Source organism: Zootoca vivipara, chromosome 2 (genome assembly GCF_963506605.1).
Source record: "Zootoca vivipara chromosome 2, rZooViv1.1, whole genome shotgun sequence".
NCBI lineage: Eukaryota > Metazoa > Chordata > Lepidosauria > Squamata > Lacertidae > Zootoca > Zootoca vivipara.
In genome coordinates, this window is record NC_083277.1 from 86,869,027 (window position 1) to 86,890,515 (window position 21,489).

The window sequence follows — 21,489 nt, forward strand, 5'->3', positions numbered from 1 at the left end:
AAGAGATAGGGTGCTTCTAGGCAGATATTTGATGGTAGGATTGGTGCTGCTCAACCAGCAGTTCCACAGAAAAACTGACATGTTTAAACATCCTGGGTCAATTCTGTTTCACAGAAACAGATCGTTGTTATTGATGGTTGTTTATTTATTTATTTTTTTCATACCACTTACATGCCAGAATGAGCTAGTTTGAGCCCAGCTCTAGACAGGAATGGATTTCAGGCTGGGAGTTACCACAGCCAGTGAGCATGCGAATAGAGGCATCCATGCAAGTCAAAAGTAGGAAAATCTTTACTCTCTGGATCACAAAATTTTTGCCTCCTGATGACAAAAACCAGGAAGGGCAGTTAGTAGAATGTTGTACATATCAGTTTCCATCTAACATATCAATCCATTTAAGTGTGCATTTAAAGTGGACTTCAATTCTGCCCAGGCCAACACAGTGCTTCCTTCAAGACCACTGTTAACTTCTTGCTGGGATAAAAGCTGTTCATGGCTGGAGCAACTGAGAATTGAGAATAGGCAGATCACTCAAGAGAAAGGGTTAAGCACCTTCCCACCACCCATTGCTCCAGACTACAACCTCCCACAGCTGCAGACAAGGCAACAGTTACACACAGCTGTCAGTCACATGTAGCTTGACCCTTGGTGCCTTCTTTATCCCACAACTGCGATTTTTGTTGGACACTAGCATGTTTATACTGTGTTGGTGGTTGTGGTGTGAGATGTTGCAGTGGATTTCCCTGAAGAAACTCAGGCTGAGAAATATTCAGAAGCTTCTTTCTTTTGGACAGCCAAGTAATCGAGTTTTGGTTTCAGAATTATAGACAGGCTGGAGGCTTTGGCATTTACCTTCCCTGGAGAGTTTTGAACTGGACTGGGAACTTTTCTGACTTTATTACTATAAATGTTGGAAGCAAAAAAAAAAAAAAAAAGCTGGGAACCTTGAATAACCTTTCCCCACTGGAGTCTGTAGTTTATTTGGACATTCCTCACATTCATCAACAATTAAGTGCTGAAATGATTCCTTGTTGAGAGGCGGTTGGCTTTTTTAAAAAAAGAACAGTTCCAATAGAGATACGTAATGAAAAATACACTTTTCTATAACTGTAAGAAATGCATGTTACCTACAAAGCTAAAAGCAGACCCTCACTGATTTGTGCTAGCTCATCAGAATCTCAGTAAACTGCCTCTTTTTACTGTCTTTCCAAGATAGTAATGAAAGGAGGGAGTCCGATAAATGAAAGACCACAATATATAGCCAATGGGTAGCATTTAGTTTGGTGAGTCACAAGGCATATAGCTCTGTGACAAAAAGCTGTGCTATAAATGCCAAAGTGAGAGGAACAAAAGCCTGACACCAATCATAGGAGAAGACTGATTCATGGGTAGGAGACGCTTAATGCTTCCCTTCCCCCTGAACTGTTTTTCCACTCAAAATTGTTGCTGAAGATTAATTCAAGGACGGGGGCATGAAAGAGGTTCAGCACTCCCTTCCGTCTGCCAATCCTCTCCACTATGATTGGTACCATACAGTCCTCCTCTTGGCTGCTGAAGAAGGGCTTCTAGGAGGTCACACTCCTTTCTTCCCAGCATCTTGATTGGCTGGCCAGTTAGCTGAAAGAAGCCATGACTGCTTCAGTTTCAATCAGGACCATGTGGATGAAGGAGATCTTGATCCTGTTTCCCCACGCTGCGGCAGCCCCAATGCAAGCCACGCACCCACAAAGTTGCTATTTGCCGTAGAGGGATATGGGGAGGGGAATATAGGTGCAATACAAACTCACTAGGTCCATATGTTTTCACTTTCATGGCTAATAGCAACTGTTTGCTGACATGGACTATGTGCATCAGTGCTCTGAAAGAAGGTGGTAGGTTTAAATCCCACAGGCACCATGGTTCTGATCCAAACTGGGAGTGGAGGATGCTATGGCTGCTTTTAGGGTCTTTTGCTTTTTTTAAGGCATTGGAAATGCAGTCACTTGTCTTTGATGTCACATCAACCATTAGCCTCTGGACCCAAGTTGCCTATTGAGCCAATAGCTAGAATATTGCTTGCATGTTTCCCCTTATTCATTCTGTATCTGTACTAAAATGGCTAGGGCATCCTTCTCTAAGCTTTTGCCTTCTAGCTATTTTGTACTGCAGCTCTGTGAGCCTCAGCCAGCACAACCTATGACAGTGGAGATAGAACAGAGCCATCATGGCCAGTATCCTTCTTTTAAAGCCACCCTAATTGGTGACCATCACTTCATTGTTGGGTACAAATTCCATAGGTTAGCTGTATGCTGTGTGAAGAAGCACTTTCTTTTGTCTCTCCTGAATCTTCCAACACTGAACTTCATTCTGTAATACATTTTCGGTTTCCTGTTTGGCTCTGTACTAACATTCTACTAGAGTTCAAGACCAGACATGGTTTAAACAATATTTCTAGGAAGTCTAAATTTTACCCAGCAAATTGCTGTGATGCATAGTTTTTTTATTCTTCATGTTTCACTGGCTACTATATAAACAAGACATACTAGTGCCTGCTACTTCAGGATGATGCAATATTTAACAAATTGAGCCCTATTAATGTTAATTATACCTATGTATTAAAACCATTACACAGTCCTTTTTCCTATTACCGGTACTGTAGTTCAAATCATAAATATGACAGTGGAGGCTTAATTAGGTTTCTGCAGTCTAATACAACGGCAAATATAGTATCAATGCAGTGTCAAGTGGATGTGGGTTTTGATTCACAAAGAATGCAAAAGTTTAATGTTACCGTATTGTACAATTCTCTATTGTATTCTGCATTGCCATTGTACATTCCACTTGATGGCCACCAGTATTTAAATATTTTAAATTAATTCCAAAAAAAATTCAAATGTAATGACTTAACATGATAAAAGACAAATCTGGGGACTGTATATGGTTCGTGTGATAAAACACCAGCAAGAGTCTTTACTAGATAGATTTGTTGTCAGAAAATGATGCTAAGTCGTACCATAAAAATGCATGTGTGCTTCATATAATTTGTCACTGATGTTAGCACCCCACTGAGACTTGGCATACTTTCCAATGCAGTGTTTAAAAAATGTGAGTGCAAAATAAATAGTGGAGTGGGGTGGGAGTACCTGCTGTTTCATTTCCTAAGTGATCTGTAAAAGGTTATCAAAGTAACTGCCAGGCAATTTAATTCAATGGTAGGAAGTAGTAGTGGAGACATTGCATAGTTGTAGTTCTGTGGCACTAGGACTAGGAGAAGGGGACGGCAGAGGACGAGATGGTTAGACAGTGTTCTCGTAGCTACCAACATGAGTTTGACCAAACTGCAGGAGGCAGTGGAAGACAGGAGTGCCTGGCGTGCTCTGGTCCATGGAGTCACGAAGAGTCGGACATGACTAATCGACTAAACAACAACAAGTTCTGTTCTTCTGGTCTGGTCTGCTAAGTATGTGTTGTTATGGGTTAGTGGGGGAACAGGGCTCCCCCAGATCTCTGGGTGCCAGATTTTCCCATCTAGATTCTTGGGTGCTGGGGTTTAATCAGAGCTGACAGGCTGAGCTTGCTTTTTCTGCCTTTCATTTCCTGCCAGGCAGAGGGGCAGAGGGAGATGATGTCATCTACAAGGCAAAAGACCCTACAGGTAACCCTACGGGAGTGGGGGGGAGGCTGCCAGGGGAACTTGGGCCTGATGTCACATAGAAAAAAGTCATTCTTTTACACCAGTGGTTCTCAAAGGGCGTGGTACACCACACTGGTCTGGCAGGAGAGGATGGCAAGTGTGGTGGGACAATTCGAGGACAATCAAAGAAACATGAACATTTCAGTGTAGCATGGTATATTAGAGTATCAAATTTTTATTTATATTTTTTATACAGAATATGAATAGGTATCTTTTCAAAATCAAGCACTGCTAGGACCTGTTTCCCGCCCCCATGTATTTCTTATCAATAAAAAAAATTGCTGTGGCACAAGCAAATTTTTATTCTGAAAGTGTGGCCTAGAGAAAAACGTTTGAGAACCACTGTTTTACTGAGAAGCTTTTTGGCAAGGTGTCCTGGGAACAAAAAGGAGGGAGAGCTCCATGTGGCGCTGTCTGGAGGAGGCTGCACCAAGAGGCTGGGGGCCATAACTGGCTGCTGCTTTGGGCCCAAGCTTGCTGAAGCTATGAGAGAGACAGTTGGGGCGTCTTGTTCTGCACCCCCTCAATTGAAGGCTCTAGGTGTCAAAATGAGTAAAACAAACCATATTTCTTAAAGACACTCGTCTCTGCTGTGCCTTGATTCCCCAACAGAAACACAACTCTGTGCGAGTGCCTGAAACCCCCTGGAATCTTGCCACCGCTCAGCAGAGGTTGTGGGTGGCTTGAGTGAGATCCAAAGTAGAAAGTTTAAATGTAAAATAAAGGCTCACGGCACCACCAAATACTATTTATTGCTTTGGATGAGGGTAACTTAACCCCCACCCCCAAAGCTGCTTTGATCCAAGCGACTCCAAATATGTCTGCTTACGGTTTCAAAAATACCTATAAATCCATAGCTGCCAAGTTTTCCCTTTTCTCGCGAGGAAGCCTATTCAGCATAAGGGAAAATCCCTGTAAAAAAGGGATAACTTGGCAGCTATGATAAATCCCTCCATCTTGATTTTCAATCAGCCCGTCTATCCATTTTCACCAGCGTGCACTCTATCTGAATCTATTAATACATCCATAACTGCATCTTATCCATCCACTCCTTTCTGCATATGTTTCTTCCATTTACCCATGGGCACTCTATATCTATCCAGCCCTGTCCAAATGCACTCCATTTATGTCCTAATACAGTTCATCCACTGACCTCTGTCTGCATCGACTCTGTCCCTCCTTGCTTTTTATCCAACTTCATTGACATATTTTATCCATCCATATTTTAGGATGAATTGAACTCGCTGTTTGAGTGGCTGCTAGCGCATGATAAGCTTATCGTATCCCAGTATGCCTCCTATTACCATCATTCATGTGATGAGAAGGCTCAGTCTGTGTTAGCTGACCTGCAATGGAGATTTTAAGCAACCAAGGTATTGCTGGATAATTATCACTGGAGAAATATGACCTAAGAATCTCTCCTTATTTATCTTATTACATCTATACTTGCATTCAGCCCAGTTGCTCTATCATTCTGTGACATAGGCCTCAAGACTTACTGAATTTCCTGCTGTTTATATTGCAACTCTTTCAGTGGCAGCAGAATAGCTTAAACTATATCCAGTGGATCGTTTCATTGATGAAATATTTCCCCAAAGCTTTATATTTATTTTGTATTATTTATATCCCTCATTTCGCCAAGTACAGGACCCAAGCTGGCTCACAACATGAATTAAAACAGATTCAACTAAAAATGCATCAATCAATATAATTTTCTTAAGAAAATAAACAAACAAACAAACAAACCGGCTAACACAGCACTGAATTTGAACACTTAATATTGTAGAACGTTAACAGAAACACCAAATCCCCCCCAAAATTCAAACAATTTTTGTCACTAGAAAAATTATATTTACAACTGTGCTCTCCCACAATGCGAACGCTCTGTCCCTGATGTTGATGTTCCAGCCAGAGAAACTGCATTTAAGTGTACGAGTGACTGACTTACAAGGGTAATCTCACTCCAGAGCATTGTAATTAGGCATAGTAAAGCTATTATATCACTGATCCAAAGGTTCCATAAATAATCCTTTTTATAGTTCTGAGAACACCCAAGGTCAGATTAGGGAGAGCTTTAATGTTTGCTTTACCTATTTTGCTGCAGGGGCATGATTTCATATTGGTGGAATTGAGTTGCATATGTTTTCGTTAAAAATAAATAAATCCTAGAATGATGGCAGGACTATCTATATGCTGACAAGTGACATTATTTCTATCAGCCTGTCTGTCATGGCCTACTTTACCTTCTAAAGTCCCTTTTTTTGTTTAATATATTAAAGTTTATACTCTGCTACTCCTCCCACACAAGACTGCCAGAGTGCAGCAAAAAGTTGCTTTAGGTAACGTTTGAGAAACTCCAGAACCTCTCCAGCTTTGCATTGACCGTGAGTCGAGTAGGTTCCTCCCGGCTAATTTTGGGTTCAGAATGACTTAATGTTTCATCTTTGTTATGAAGTTGTGATAGTAATAGGAACACCACCAAAAGCCCCAGAAAATAATTGAACAAGCCTGTGCAGTAGGTTGTTAGGAAAAGGTCTGCAACAAGACGAGGAATGACACCACGCCAGGGAAGAACCTGAGAACATCACTCACACCACCTTCCTTACGCCTCTCTTATTCCACAGAAACCATAATGGGAGGGAATTGAATTAATTAATGTTGTGTCTGGAAGTTGAGACATCTATTGTGGCTCAGGAGCGCATATAATGAAGAATATTTGTTGCCAAACATGGCAATTTTATTAATGGGAAATGGCCACAGAACTGTCAATCATTTGCTCCCAAATGCTTCTCCCGAAACCTCTTGTCTATTCTAGAGTAAGCTTTATTGGGGATTTTACCTTAAAAATAGATCCTGGAGTGCAGCCTCTCCCCCATTTGAAGCCCTTTGGATCTACAGTGGTACCTCGGTTTAAGAACAGTCCGGGTTAATAACGATTCAGTTTACAAACTCAGCCAAACCGGAAATAGTATCTTGGTTTGAGAATTTTACCTCGGTCTAAGAACAGAATCTGAACGGTGGAAGGGCACCGGTGGTGGGAGGCCTTATTAGGGAAACTGTGCCTCAGTTTAAGAACGGTTTTGGCTTAAAAATGGACTTGTACAATGGATTAAGTTCGTAAACCGTATTGCTAAGACCGGTATTCATGAGTAAGGTGTTCTTTTTCTAGGTTCTGGAAGTATATTTAGGCCATCCATTACACACCACAGTAAGATAGGATGCCGTGTCACCAATAGCCCTATGAAATAAATACAGTGGTACCTCGTTGAGTGTCCGGGATCCATTCCAGAGCCCCGGACACTCGACGAAAGAGACACTCGACAGCATTGCTCTGTTTGTGCGCGTGGAGTGTTTTAGTGCTTCTGTGCATGCAAACCCGGAAGTAACCCATTCCGATACTTCTGGGTTTGCCGCAGATGTCCGCCGAAATGGACGATCAAGGGGGCGGACGTTCGCGGAGCTATGACTCTAGTGAGGCAGTGCAATTTAGGAGTTAGGATGAGGAAAAACCCAGGTCTGCATCCTTCCTCAATCATGAAGCTCTCAGGTGACCTTGGAGCAGTCACAATCTCTCAGCTTAACCTACCTTACAAGGTTTCTGTGGGGATAAAGTGCTACTTTGAGCTCTTTGGAAGAAGGGTGAGATTTAAAAAGTAATAAATATTACAGATTAATCTATTTTGTTCAGGTTGCAGTTTGCTGTAAGCTCTGAGTTGAAGGGTGCTCACTGTATTACAGATGAGGTATATGTATAGAAAATTATACATGCAAAGCAAGCCCGCAGTGTCATATTCTAAAGAAAAAGGAAAAGCCCTAACATAGAGTTGTCACTGAAATTTAGCTAAAGTATAGCTCAATGCAGTGGGACGCGGGTGACACTGTGGGTTAAACCACAGAGCCTAGGGCTTGCCAATCAGAAGGTTGGCAGTTCGAATCCCTGCAATGGGGTGAGCTTCCGTTGCTCGGTCCCTGCTCCTGCCAACCTAGCAGTTCAAAAGCATGTCAAAGTGCAAGTAGATAAATAGGTACCGCTCCAGCGGGAAGGTAAACGCCATTTCCATGTGCTGCTCTGGTTCGCCAGAAGCAGCTCAGTCATGCTGGCCACATGACCTGGAAGCTGTACGCAGGTTCCCTCGGCCAGTAAAGCGAGATGAGCGCCGCAACCCCAGAGTCGTCTGTGACTGGACCTAACGGTCAGGGGTCCCTTTACCTATAGCTCAATGCAAGTTTGGTACTTACTTCTCAGGTGAACCATCTGAGAAGTATTAAGGAAAGCTGAAAGTTTACCACTGAAATAATCCAAATTTCTCATGGTCATCTTGCACATCCCAAAGTTTTCTCGTCCGAAGACAAATCTGGAGCCTTTTCTTCAGGCAAAACATTACCACGATCTTGAGTGAAACTGAAAAAAGTTCCACTAAGTGTTGCAACAGCCATATTTCACAACGAATAGCAAATTTCTCAAGAGCGGTTCCTCAAATCCTTTAGTTGTGTCTAGATTTTGACTACAGTGGGAAATGAAGTGAATTTGATGACATGGGGAATTTCAAAAGTTTTGAGGAGATGAGTGAAATTTCTCATTCCTACTCCCACGGTCGCCAGTTAATGTGAATAAAACCTGAGAAGAAATTCATTCCACTTGGCCTTTAAATATTATGTTTGTGTGTGTGTGTTTCATCATGATTTCCAGGTAAAACCAAGAGGAAAGAAAGCTAGGAAAGAGTATAAAGTATAAATCCTTTGGGTGGAAATGCAGGGTGTAGAATGAAGGCAGATTACTAAAGAATTACCCCTTCCATTAACAAAGTGCCATAAGAAAGCCTTAGTGTGAATCAGAGAATGTATATTATATGCAGCCTATTTTGAACAGACCAGCTCCCATTGAAGGTTCCATTTTTCAAGGCTACCCCCTTAGGGCAGTTTCTCCTCATTCATCAGGCACTTGTTAACACACTAGGCTATTCATTTTTCTTTTTCTTTTTTTTAAAAAGAAAATGAATTTGCAGTGTACTGGATGGGAGCCAGAAGCTGAGCTGGGGAAAAAATATTTATTTGTATCTACACACAATAATTCATGTCTGCTCCCGCCCCCCCAAAAATCTGGACTTTCCCTCCTAATCCACATAGCATTTCAAAACATTTGCAGTTCTCTCAGCCGATTAGCATTGGCTTTCCTTGGCTCAACCTATCTGTGAGAAGTGTAAGCTGCTGAAAATAGCTGAATGCTTTAATTCAGCGATGGGGAAAGAAGTTCCTTTGCTGACTGTTCTGCCAGTTCATAATTCAAAGATTCTTCTGTCGCACAGTGAGCCATGTATTGCCCCCCCCCCTTAGCGATGCCCAAATGGGTAGGACTTGTTTTGACGTAGGCAAGGGGTTTTTTCTTGACACTTTCTAAATTTCCATGCTCTGGGAGGATGATAGTTCCAGGCGTCACCAAGCAAATGAACAAGCTGTGATTTTTTTTTACTCTTGGCATTTTAGAGGCCCAGAACAGCCAGCATCTGCCTTTTTCAAGAGCAGCAATGACAGGAAGAGGAATACCTGTGGCAATCATACCCTTGGCTCTCCAATGGAGATGATGGCAGCTAGACATTTGTAACACCTCCACGTTGCATAGCTTTGTGGTCATGTCCTCCTTACTGAAACTGCTGAATCTCTGATTGGTTAGAAAATGCATACCTTCCAAAATCAGGCCGTGTTTGTCAACTAGGCCATCATAGGCACTTGATTCCTTCTTAGAGCATGGGCTGAAGAATCTGTGGTGCATTAGATGTCCGTGGACTGCAACAACTCCAGTTATCCCTAGCCCTTGTCCATGCTGACTGGGGCTGATGGGAGTTGGGAGTGCTGTGATACCTGGAGGGTGACAACCGCCCCACCCCCTATTCTCTGCCATTCAAATTCTTTTACCTGTACACTGGCTAGGCAGTTGTCCTGCCAATGTACCTTGCTTGATATCAACCTAGAACTGACTGCAGGGTAAGACATGAAAGAAACTCTTGAGCTACTTCTCTAAGTCACTTGTTTGTAATTGATTTGCCAAGTGGCAATCACAGGCCCATGTCCTGTTGCTGTGTTTCCACAAAGAGGGAGGTTTTGTGAGCAGTACACTGGTCATGAGTCTGAGACCTGTGTGCAAATATCAGGCTTAGCCAAAGACAAGCTGTGGGGTCCTTGATTAGGGTTGCCAGACTCAATAGAGGACAGGACTTCTGTGCCTTTAATTGCCCTGCTCTCTTTTGAGTCTGGGAACCTTAAAGAGAAACCAGCAGACCCTTTGCTTGGAAATTAAACAAGCAAATGGGTATCCAACTAAGGTTAGACTAAAGTTCTCCACATCCACTGACTAAAAAATGTGACTTCTCCAGTCCCCTAGTTGTTTTGTTACGTTGCAAGCCACCTTAGAAAGGGTCGCCCCAGATTACACACAGGTCCTCAAAGAGTTCAGAACCTAAGCATGTTCTAAGACAATCTTTCCTAATCTGGTGCCCTCCAGATGTTTTGGATTACAGTGCCTCATCAATCCCAGCCACATGGCTCGGGAAGAAACAATGAGGAGCTGTAGTCCAAGACAGCTGGAAGAGGGCCCTAACCCCAAGTTTTCACCTGATGCTACTTACTACAGTCACCATACAGGGGCTTTAAAAAACAGAACAAGTTGACACATGGGCCTTGTCAATTTGGCACAGGCTCCCTGCCAGCTGCGGGCTTGCAACTGAATATGTGCAGTTCTCGCCAGTTGTTTTGCAGATGATCAGTGAATATCCAAAATTTAGTGAAGGTATACATTCATATAGGAACATGGACAATTCCGGCCAAATTTTAAAAGTAAAGCAATCTTAAAGAGACAACTTATTTCTCTGCCAAGAGTCATTCTAAGGCCCCATGCTGTCTGCACTGTGAGTAGTATGTCATAGAGACTGAGGCAGCCCAGTTTCCTGAGTCCTTACATCTTTCCCCTTTATTTTGCTCAGTTACTAAGAGATTTCTTTAAATGAACTTCAGGAGTTCAGTCATTTTAGAGTTGTCATTCATATGATCTACTCTTTATTTATTGATGGAACCACTTTCTGTCTTGCTATTTTCCCTCCTTTTCTATATTTCTAAAAGCCATTATCAATACCTATGGGAACATTAATGCCTGTTACTATGCTTGCCATCTATTTGAATGTGTTCCTGCTTGTGTTTCCACCCTGGTATGGTTTCTACATTGCCCCCCCCCCCATCCCTAGCCATAACTACCAAAATCTCCCTTTCTCTTTTATTTCTATCATGGTGCAACTCTATGCGAGTTTACTCAGAAATCCCACTGTATTCAACGAGGCTTACTCCAAGGTAAGTTTGCATAGGATTGCAGCCTTAACACTGTCGTCTCAATCAGAGCCCAGTAGTGTAAATGTTATGCTCTCCCAGGCCTAAAGTACAGTGTATTATATGCAAACGTTAAAAATCAGCAAACATTTATTCTCCCAACTCTTCAGAATTGTGTATGGACATTTTGTTCCACAGCTATACCTACAATATCCCCAGAATCCAAGTTGCATCAAATACAACAGAAACCTACTTCTAAGGCTAGACATCAAAAAGATGAATATCTTTCATTATTCTCTTCCTATAGCTTATACAACCCAATCAAAGGTTGTTGACCCCACTCTTGGGAGTAACAGCTGTAAAAATGAGTTAAAACATCCATTCACCTGTTGTAAATAACATGATGAATTACTGTAGCCAGCAGGGACAGGTGAATATTATTTGTTGTTGTTGTTGTTTATTAAATTTATATCCTTTCCTTCCTCCCAAAGGAGCCCAGGGCAGCAAACAACAAATGATAAAACAATGGCAACATCTTTAAAAGAATTCCAGTACAGATGTAGAAAAGAGCTCAGCTTAGGACAAAGGTCCTATTCTGGATAGTAGCAGTTCTCCAGGGGTTTAGGCAAAAGTCTTCTGCATCATCAGATACTGTACCTCTGATCCTTCTAAGTGGAGATGGAAGGGATTGAATCTGGGACCTTTTGCATACAAAGCATGGGCTCCCTCCCCAAGATTTTTTGTTTTGAAGCACTGCTAGAAGACAATTATATGAAGCACTTTAAACTCAAAAGCACCACACAAAACTGATGTCTTGTCATAGTTGCTATTTCAGCTTGTTGCATTGCAAAGCCCTTAGTTAACCCTGTCTCTGATTAATGGTTTTTACACTGTTATTTCTCCAGATTGATGCTTTTACTGCTAGTAAGACTTTGGGGCTCCATAAGGAAGTTTTCTTGTGTTAACCTCATTGAAATGAATGAGAACTGCACAAGTTTTCAAAAGGTGGTTTCCCAGTGGTTTACACCATTTGTCTTGTCTTTTTGCTTGGCAGCAAGCAAGCAAGCGGCTCATCAATAAATCAGAAATTCCAGGTTTACAGGTAACCACTCCTTTCCGCCGTGTATATCCTCAGCTTCTCAAACAACCCAACACACTACTCCACTCTATCAGAATGGAACCCATCCCACTGTTTAATTAAAAGTTTCCATGTGCTTGTTTCTCAGTGGCCTCTGAGTGGGGAAATGAAATCTGCAGGAACAGTGGAGGGCTTTCATATGGTTTTATAGGAGAAAGCATTGCTGCCATTTCTAATACACAGAGTCTACTGTAACCCACCTGAAAAACAAGGAGGCCAACTCAGATACATAAAGCATCTCTCTATCAGCCCAGCTGCAAAACCTCCTTCTTGGAGTTGTTGATACAAAACACAGCACCAAGACTTGCATTAGTCACAGGACCTGCAGTTCACACTGAAGCAACCATTTATGCTTGGGAGATCAGGAGACCCAAGGCATGTTTGCTGAAGCTGGGGACAACATGTTGATGAATTCACATCACAGTTTGAAAAAGGGGGATTATTTGATATGCCAGAGCCTTCGAGAATGGGCACCCGTTCGGGATCCTGCCAAAGTTGAATCCCTCATTAATTGAAACCTAACCCATGCTTCTGGACGGCTGCCCAAACTGGCCTAGGGCTGACCATCAACTGCCTGCATCTGTCCACACTAAGTTCCATTCTCCCATTAGTGTTGCCAGTTGTCAAACTGGAGGTCATGCCTGCACCTTTGAAATGGTCAAAAGCAACATGAAAGGATACAGCTGTTGCACCTCCCATTCATCGGACTACTACAAAGAATAATATAGGGGATTACTAGCAGTAGTAGCATTAGTTCGGCATTAGTGTGTATGTGTATATACTGTCGGAACATGCCTGGGGGGCACCCACAGCCCCCAGACTGAGACAAACCTCTCCGGGCTTCTTCCTTGTGAAACTCAGCCCAGGACAAAGCAATCATGGCGTCCTCTCACATCTTCTCCAAGAGAGAGAGAGAGAGTACAAAAGTACAATACAGTGGGAGAGATTGGACTGACTTCTGTTCTCACACTTTCCAAGCCTGGGAAGTAAACACAGACATGTGATGTAACAATCACTCGTCCAGCAATGGGAGAATGAAATATACTGACATACATACATACAACATTAAGGAAGATGTTTAATGGCCATTAAATGGAAGGTATTGTTGTTGTTACGTTGTGTATTTTGTCTTTTTAAACTGTAAACCATGCTGTGATCTTTGGATGAAGGGTGCTATATAATTTTTATAAATAATAATTATAAGTAATGCTACATGTTGTTGGGCCCTCACAGATAGAGAGCCTTATGAGCTCAGAGTGTAAGAGAGAAGGTTATTTATTTTGGCGGAGACAATGAATGAAGAGTCAGCAAGCAATAATATGATCTGAGCAAGAGGAGGCCACGTCCATTACATCACACTGGCACTGCCTCGGGAATCACTGAGCCATCCAACTGCACAGACAAGGCTCAGGAGCTGCCCTGGGGATTGTGTGAGACCCTGGACCATATCAAGGTAGGAGAGAGAAGCAGGACATATAAGGCTGAAGTATTTATACTGATCATGAGAGTCACATGAGATTTAAATATGCAGGATTTGTGGGGGTGGGGAGAAATGCCATCAGGCACAGCTTTGATCATGCTTACAGGATTAAAATGCTTTAAGATTAAAATAATGAATACATTTTTATACAAGATGGACAAGACAACCAGAAATGGCAGGCGACGGCCTTGCCAGCACCGAAGAGTCAGAGGGGGCTAGAGAAAATAAAAAGCAGAGGTGGTGCTAGGGCTGAGACCACTTGTGGAACACAGCTCCCTTCGAGAAAAGCATTCTGATGCTTGACAACAGGATTTCAAGGCCAATGAAAGAAGCAATTACCCAAGATGCATCAGTCTATTCAGTGGGCCGGAAGCCACGTGATTGATATAGATCAAGTTGTCATATAGGGCCAGTTTCAGTGTGATGGATTGTAGAGAGCCAGTGTGGTGTAGTGGTTAAGAGCGGTAGACTCGTAATCTGGGGAACCGGGTTCGCGTCTCCGCTCCTCCACATGCAGCTGCTGGGTGACCTTGGGCTAGTCACACTTCTTTGAAGTCTCTCAGCCCCACCCACCTCACAGGGTGTCTGTTGTGGGGGAGGAGGGGAAAGGAGATTGTTAGCCGCTTTGAGACTCCTTTGGGTAGTGATAAAGCGGGATATCAAATCCAAACTCTTCTTCTTCTTTTTTGTCAACATGCCCAAAATGCAGTAACATTAGTGGGTAGTGGTAGCACTCTGAACAGGGACTGGGAGGTGCCATTTTAATTTCCCAGAGTGGTGCTGTAGTGGAGATAGTGCTTAGTGCTTTGTTCAAATGCTGCCTATAAGGGAAAACATTAAGGAAGGGGCAGAGCAGGAATCAACTGTGTGGGTGCCGAGATCCCAGCCACTACCCATGGATGCCACATAGTGATGCTGGAACTTTGTGTGTGTGTGTGTGTGTGTGCACGCATTCAACCTCTCCGATGCTCTTTATTCAGCTTGTGGTAGCAAGGGAGAAGCCAATCAGGTTGCTGGCAGAAGTGAATCTGCAACCGGATTGGCCTACAAGTGATGCTGGAACTTTGGTCGCACACCAGTATTACAGGAGTTTTACAGGAGTGGAATGTGGGTGGGATGTGTTTTGTGTGGAGGCAGCTATAATTCTCATTCAGTTATTGTTGTGCAATGGGTAGTTCTGAGTTAGTCACTCACTTACCTAACCTACCTCACAGGATTGCCCTGTAAAACACTTTGTCATATGACAGTAATTTGAGTATTATTATTTTAGTTATTTTCTTTAGTTGTTGGAAACAACTTACATTTTCCTGTTGATTGTATTTACTGATGGACTGACCAGCTTATCAACTGACCTCTAAAACCGTCTAGAACAGGCACCCCCAAACTGCGGCCCTCCAGATGTTTTGGCCTACAACTCCAATGATCCCTAGCTAACAGGACCAGTGGTTGGGGAAGATGGGAATTGTAGTTCCAAACATCTAAAGGGCCGAAGTTTGGGGATGCCTGGTCTAGAAGCTCAACATAACTTTACAGAAAACAGGTCATTGATTTTCGGCTGTGACCGCTACTGAGAAAAAAACCAAACTTTTTGGGGGGTGGGGGCAGGAGGAATTCCATCTGACTTCTTTAATTTATCAATTTTATATTAATATAAGTTGCGAGCTTTAATACATTGCTGACTTTTCTTTTGGAAAACTACTTTTTGTGTTGCCGCTTTCATATGCAGTCAATGAAGTGAAATGAATTGCGTGTCGAATGACTGAATTCCTAAACGCTTTCAGAACTCCTGCATTTCTCCCTTTGGGAAGCTGTGGATTACATTGGTTTCCCTTAGCACTTTTGAATGGTTTAAGGCAGCCTTGGCACAAATGAGAATTATACTCTGGGCCTTGGCTGTCACCTGGAAGCGGTCTGTGGAGTGATTTGATGCTGAGGTCAGTCTTGAAACTGGTCCATAAGGAGTCAAGGTGCCATGATGTCTGCAGATGGGCATAAGGTTGTCTGGTTTTTTTTCCCCTTTCCCCTTTGGAACTGCAAGTACTGCTGTGTGCCTCTGTTGCCACTAGTCAGGCAGTTCCATTATTATTCACTTATGTGCTGTATCTCTTTTGAATGGTCACCCCAGGCCTTCTGTGCCATCTATGTGTGCTACGAGGCTCCCTGTGACCCTTTATAGAATATTCAGTGTATGAATGAAATGCTTGATTGAGGACAGAAAAGCAGAAGCCTGCAGCTTGCAAGAGAAGCAGCAAAAACTCCACCAGAGAGCTCTGTGGGAGAAAACAAACATCAGCCTAATGCAAACAAAGCTCATTCAATCCCAGATGGAAAGGTACAGTGCTGAATTCAGATGCACGCTGCTCCGAAGCCAAAGATGGTTACAAAGCAAGAGAAGCAGCAAGGCTAGACTATTATGATCTTTGCCACAGCCATCTTTCCCGCTGCGCAGTGATATTTGCATAGGCATGCTACTTCTTTCTCAGCACTCTTATCTGCAGAATATGGACTCACATTGAGAGCCCACCATTTATGGCTTGAGGGGTATATCCATCGCTTTGCTGTCTGCAAATAACAGTCCCCAGAACGAAGCCAGACCATGAATGGTGGGAATGGCTCAGCTTTTCTTGATGTTCTGGGAGGCTGCTGTTGCTGCTTCTCAAGCCAAGTCAGCAGAGTATTTGTCAGAACAGAGGAGAGGCAGGGGCTTACTGCTGTCACTGCTTTCAATGCTACCACATCTTGGCCCTGATTTACTAATATGGTATTACTGATAACATGGGGGTGGGATTCAGGTATGCAGCCTTCTGCTTGCACCCAAGTGATACAGTCCATGGAATGTTTCAGCATATGATCCCACTGAATGCATAAAGTTTCATTTAGTTTCTTATCATGTTGTTTCTTCCACATAGAACTTAGGTTTCCACATTGGTTCTTTGTGGTTCGGTCTTTCAAAGTTATGAAAACACCATGGAAATGTGTTTCCCCTGCCAATGAATTTATTAGTTTCAGGTGTTTGATACCGATTTGATGGTTAATCTGGATCCATTGGAAAGTCTTTGTCTTCTCCTTCCTTTTGGATTCCTGACAACCAAAGAAAAATTACATACTAGCTGAAAGGCAGACAGCACACTATACTCAAGCAACTTATAATCTTTGTCAATATAAAAAGACTGCCTAGTTTCTCTTTATTCCTATTTTCCACCTACCAGAAACCTGAGTGTTTTGCCTAAGGACAGAGACAGACCTGGGTAACAGCTGGTTCATGTAATTCCAGAGATGGGGGATCAACCATTGTTATGTTTCTTCTTCCCAGTAGGCCTTGCTGCAACTTGATACCTGTGTGGCACCTAAAACAGCTTCATTTGAATGTCTGCTGCCTTCTCCCACATTCTGCCTTAAGGCACTTACCAGATGCAGACTTACGACTTCACCGCCAGCCATTTTTTCCCCTTTCCTCCACCCTTGCTTTGTTTAACATGCATCTAGCCTGATTAAAAGTTCTAAAGGACTCAAGAGCTTGCACATTTTGTGATATTTGGTTGGCCCAATAAAGGCAATTGACCCAATAAGGATTTTCAAATAACTTACTTTCCCTTGCTGCTTTTTTGGGGGTGGAGTGGGGTGCAAAATCTGCAATCAGGTTTCATTTGTTACTTATACTGGTAGCCAATCTATTCTAGAGATGCCATACATTTGGATTCCTGAAAGGCGGTGCTTAGTCCTGGATTTAAGGCAAGTCAAAAGCGTTTTTTTGGTGCTTTTGTAAAAGCTCAACAATTTTTAGGGTGTCCTGGTGTTTTTTTTTTACCTTTTGAAATATGGCACCCCTAATTCCCTCCTCTTCTAATTCATTTGTTTTTATTAGGGGCCCTCCCAGAGCAATGCAATGTCTTTCTTTCTTTCTTTCTTTCTTTCTTTCTTTCTTTCTTTCTTTCTTTCTTTCTTTCCTTTCTTTCCTTTCTTTCTTTCTTTCTTTCTTTCTTTCTTTCTTTCTTTCTTTCTTTCTTTCTAGAAAGAGATTTCTCTCTCTTTCTCACAAGAAACACAAGAACTTAAGAGCATACTGGATCAAGCCAATGGCCCATCTAGTCCCAGCATCCTGTTACTATGGTGGCTAACCAGGTGCCTATAGGAAACCTTCAAGCAGGACCCAGACACAAGAGCATTCTCTCCTCATGTGGCCTCCAGCCACTGACATTCAGAAGCATTTCTGCCTCCAATTATGGATGCATAGGATAGAGAGGCAATCAGAATTGGCTTTACTCTCTGCTGTGCAATGATTTATTGCCATTTCCCCTGTCATCTGCATTCTGCTGCCGCTGCCAATTGTCAGATGATTTGTCTCTTTTTTTTTTGTTTTGTTGAGAATTTCAGCAATCATTCTGCCTTTTGATATTGTTGCTGCAAGTGTACTGAGAATGTTTTCATGGGCAATAATATTTAAGATTCAGACAAGATGTTTATACATATTCCAAATATACTTACATAAATCTCTGAGTTCAGTATGTGGATTTCACAGTGCAACTTTAAGATGGTAGGTGAGGCTCTATGACTGGGCCATAGTTTGCCTAAGATGGGCAATTCTAGCAGAAGTGGGACCCATAGCACATGTTTGGTCTAGAGGTGAGTCCTGGACATGAGGGAAGAATGACTCTGACATAGAGTCTTCATGTTGTTGAAAAACTGTTCTCCATAACCTTTCCAGGCATCACAGCATTCCTTGTTTGTGATTAGGGCTTAATTGACAAGATAAATCAGGTTGTCTCCCCGCTATATTTGAAATGATTCAAAGAATGAAATGAAGCCTATGAAGAGATCCTGTCCTTCCTTCCTTCCTTCCTTCCTTCCTTTCCTTGGTATTGATGAAATAGATAACTCTGAAGCATAAGGAACTGAGGTGGATAATGGAGCAAGCCTGGGGAGCAAAGGACTTCAGCCTAGGATGACTGGTCCAGCTATTAGCAGCAAAAGCAGCTGCTGCAACACAAACTAAGATACTTGGGAGGGAATAAAGAGCTATGAGAAGACAGTTGGCAAAGAGGCAACAGATGTTCTCTCCCAAGGACAATGGTAAAAGAGTAATTACAGGCAAAGATGGCATCCTAGTGTTTGTGGATGTGCCTGTTTTTTCAAAGACTCGATCTGAAAACATTTTGGCACGAGGTTCTGTAAGCAATTTCCTTCCTGTGCTTGCTTTATGACAGCCCATTTGCTGTTTGTGAGCAGCAGTTAATAGCCCCTCTGTTCCTGTGGGGGCTGGAATCCTCCTCTGCATACACCTTCATAACAGGACCTTGCATGCAAGAGGGGGTGGGCAGCCAACCCGTTAGCTGCACTGAAAAGGAAAATATGCAAATCTAAAAGGTTCATAAATAACCAGCTGAAAGCCTGACAGACTGCAAATGAATAAACACGTGCCGATATGGTTAGCATGAGGATACCAACCTCCGTCCTTGTCACCACTTGGGTAGCACAAAGGTGAGCTTGTAAGCGGCATTAAAACATAAGATCTGGTAACACAGGCTCTGTGGAGGCATTTGGAAACCTGGTAAACTCACTGTCTGGAAGGATGATTGGGATCATGGCAGCGGGGTCTGTAAATGCCCAACTGGTCTTCAGAAGCACATTGCCTCTGATACTCCAAGAAGTACACACAGCCATCATCCTAGTAGATATGGATAGTCTTATTCTCATTTTAAAGACATTCAAGTTGGTTGCCATCATTGCCGCATACCAAATTCCCATAGTATATTTGTGGTGTGAAGAAGTGTTTTCTTTTGTCTGTCTTGAGACTTCCATCATTCAGTTTTCATTGGAAGCCCACATGTTAATTATATGAAAGAAAGAAAAACTTCTATTTCCTATTCAGCTGCTGTGTCCCCTCCTTGCTGCCGCTTCCACCCCCAGGTCAGGCCTTATGTGGGAGTGGAGCTACGGCCAGCTGGGGGCGGTGCCTTCCCCCTCCCTCGTGGCCAGCCCAGGGCGGCCCTAAGGAGAAGGAGCCACTGCCGCTGCTACCCCAGCCCTAAAGGCTGGGCTAAGGCGCGGCTTCCCATAATGAGGGAACCTGTCATGGGGTGCTTGGTTGTGTCCCCTCAAAAACATGGGCCCCCGAGCCCCCATGCTATGCCACTGGTCCCATCAGTCCTCAGCCAGCATGGCCAACTGTCATGGATGGTGGCAGTTGGAGTCCAATGACATCTGGAGAGCAGTGGGCCACAGGTTGCCCATCCCTGACCAAGTAGTTTGAGGGACATTCTAAGCATGCCATGCCATGTTCTGAATGTTCTACCCACCCGCTGCTTATATTCCTGTGTTCTAAGCACTCATCAAATTTTGGGGATCCAGTTAAATGTTACCACTTTTTCTTTTGCTGGAGACAAGTTTCAAAATGCAACGGTATAGGATATGATCATGCATTTTAAATTTGCAGTGTGGTAACATTTTGGAGGTCCCTCTGACCGTAGGAGCTGAAAGGATAAACAACTCTTTCTAATTTGCTCCCCCACCCCAATCTATCCATAATTTTGTTTACATTGATCACATTCCCTGCTGTTTCTTTCCCCTCTTTACAGAAGGTGCTCTGTACCTCAGATTATTTTTCTTGCTTACCCTGTACTTTTCCAGTATTACTTCGCCCTTTCTGAGATGGGATTACCAAATCTACAAATAATAAGTATGTGAGCTCTGGATGCACCATTTGTTAACTTACCATTTGCCTTCTTTTTTAAAAAATCAAAAAAAATCTGCAGTGCATTGAGCTGACGCTTTCATGGAGCTGTTGACAACAACTCCAAGGCCTCTTTTGAGTGGCAAGCAATTTGGAGCCCAACCTTGTACTTAGAAATCAGCCCCGTTGAACACAGTGGGGTTTATTTTCAAGTAAACTCACACAGAACCAGTTTGCAAGTTATTCCACACAAATCCTTGTGTGCTGCACACTTGATTTGTTAAAACTCTTGGAACTGTCTGAACCTTTGAAGTGCTTTCGCCTGTTGCAAAGCTTAGCAGAGTATAGCAAGTACTGCAGCGACTGTTGAGCAACTCTTGAGATTGCCCAGCTGGACGACGAGCAAGAACAAAAACTGCTGACTAGTAACTTGGTTCTTGTTGTTTTATTTACAGCAGCAAACATACAAGCAATTCACAAGTTACTACAGTATTTACAACACGACTTCTCACTCTCAGCAGGGCCGTCTTAAACGCCCCTGCCGCTGTGGTGCGCTGGATCTCTCCGGCGCCCTCCCGCCCCGTTTCCCAGCGCAGTGGGCGGGTGGGCGCAGCGGCGGGTGGGCGGGCAGGCACAGCACGATCTCTCTGGCGCCCTCCCGCCCCGTTTCCCAGCGCGGTGGGCGGGTGGGCGCAGCACGCAGCGCGGCTCCCACAGGCGCAGCTGCGCGGCGGACCGGCGGGCCAGCGGGCGGGCGCAGCTCGCGGCGCCTTTCTGGCGGGCCGGCGCCATGGTGCCCTGCGCTACCGGGGGTCTACCTAGAGCCGGGCCTGACTCTCAGCAACTCCTCAGAACTAACCACACCACACCACACTAACACTCTCCACACACACACACCAGTGTTATAGGTCATGCCTATATAAGGAACTCAGCCAATCACTTGGTTGGTGCTAGGTCTCCTTATCTCGAGGCAGATTGCTTTCCTGTTCTGTCTTCCCACGCTGTGGAAACTCTAATTGTAAACTTGCAAAGCTGCCTGCAAATCAGGGATTCCAACATGATTCACATACTCACTGGATCTTATAGGATTGACTGCAAAAGTGGCTGGAGTTTCTGGTTGACTCTTATTCCATCCAGGATCATATGGAGACATGAGCTGGATGAGCTGGCAGTTCCACATATTGTGGGACAATAGACAACCAGACCCAAACTAA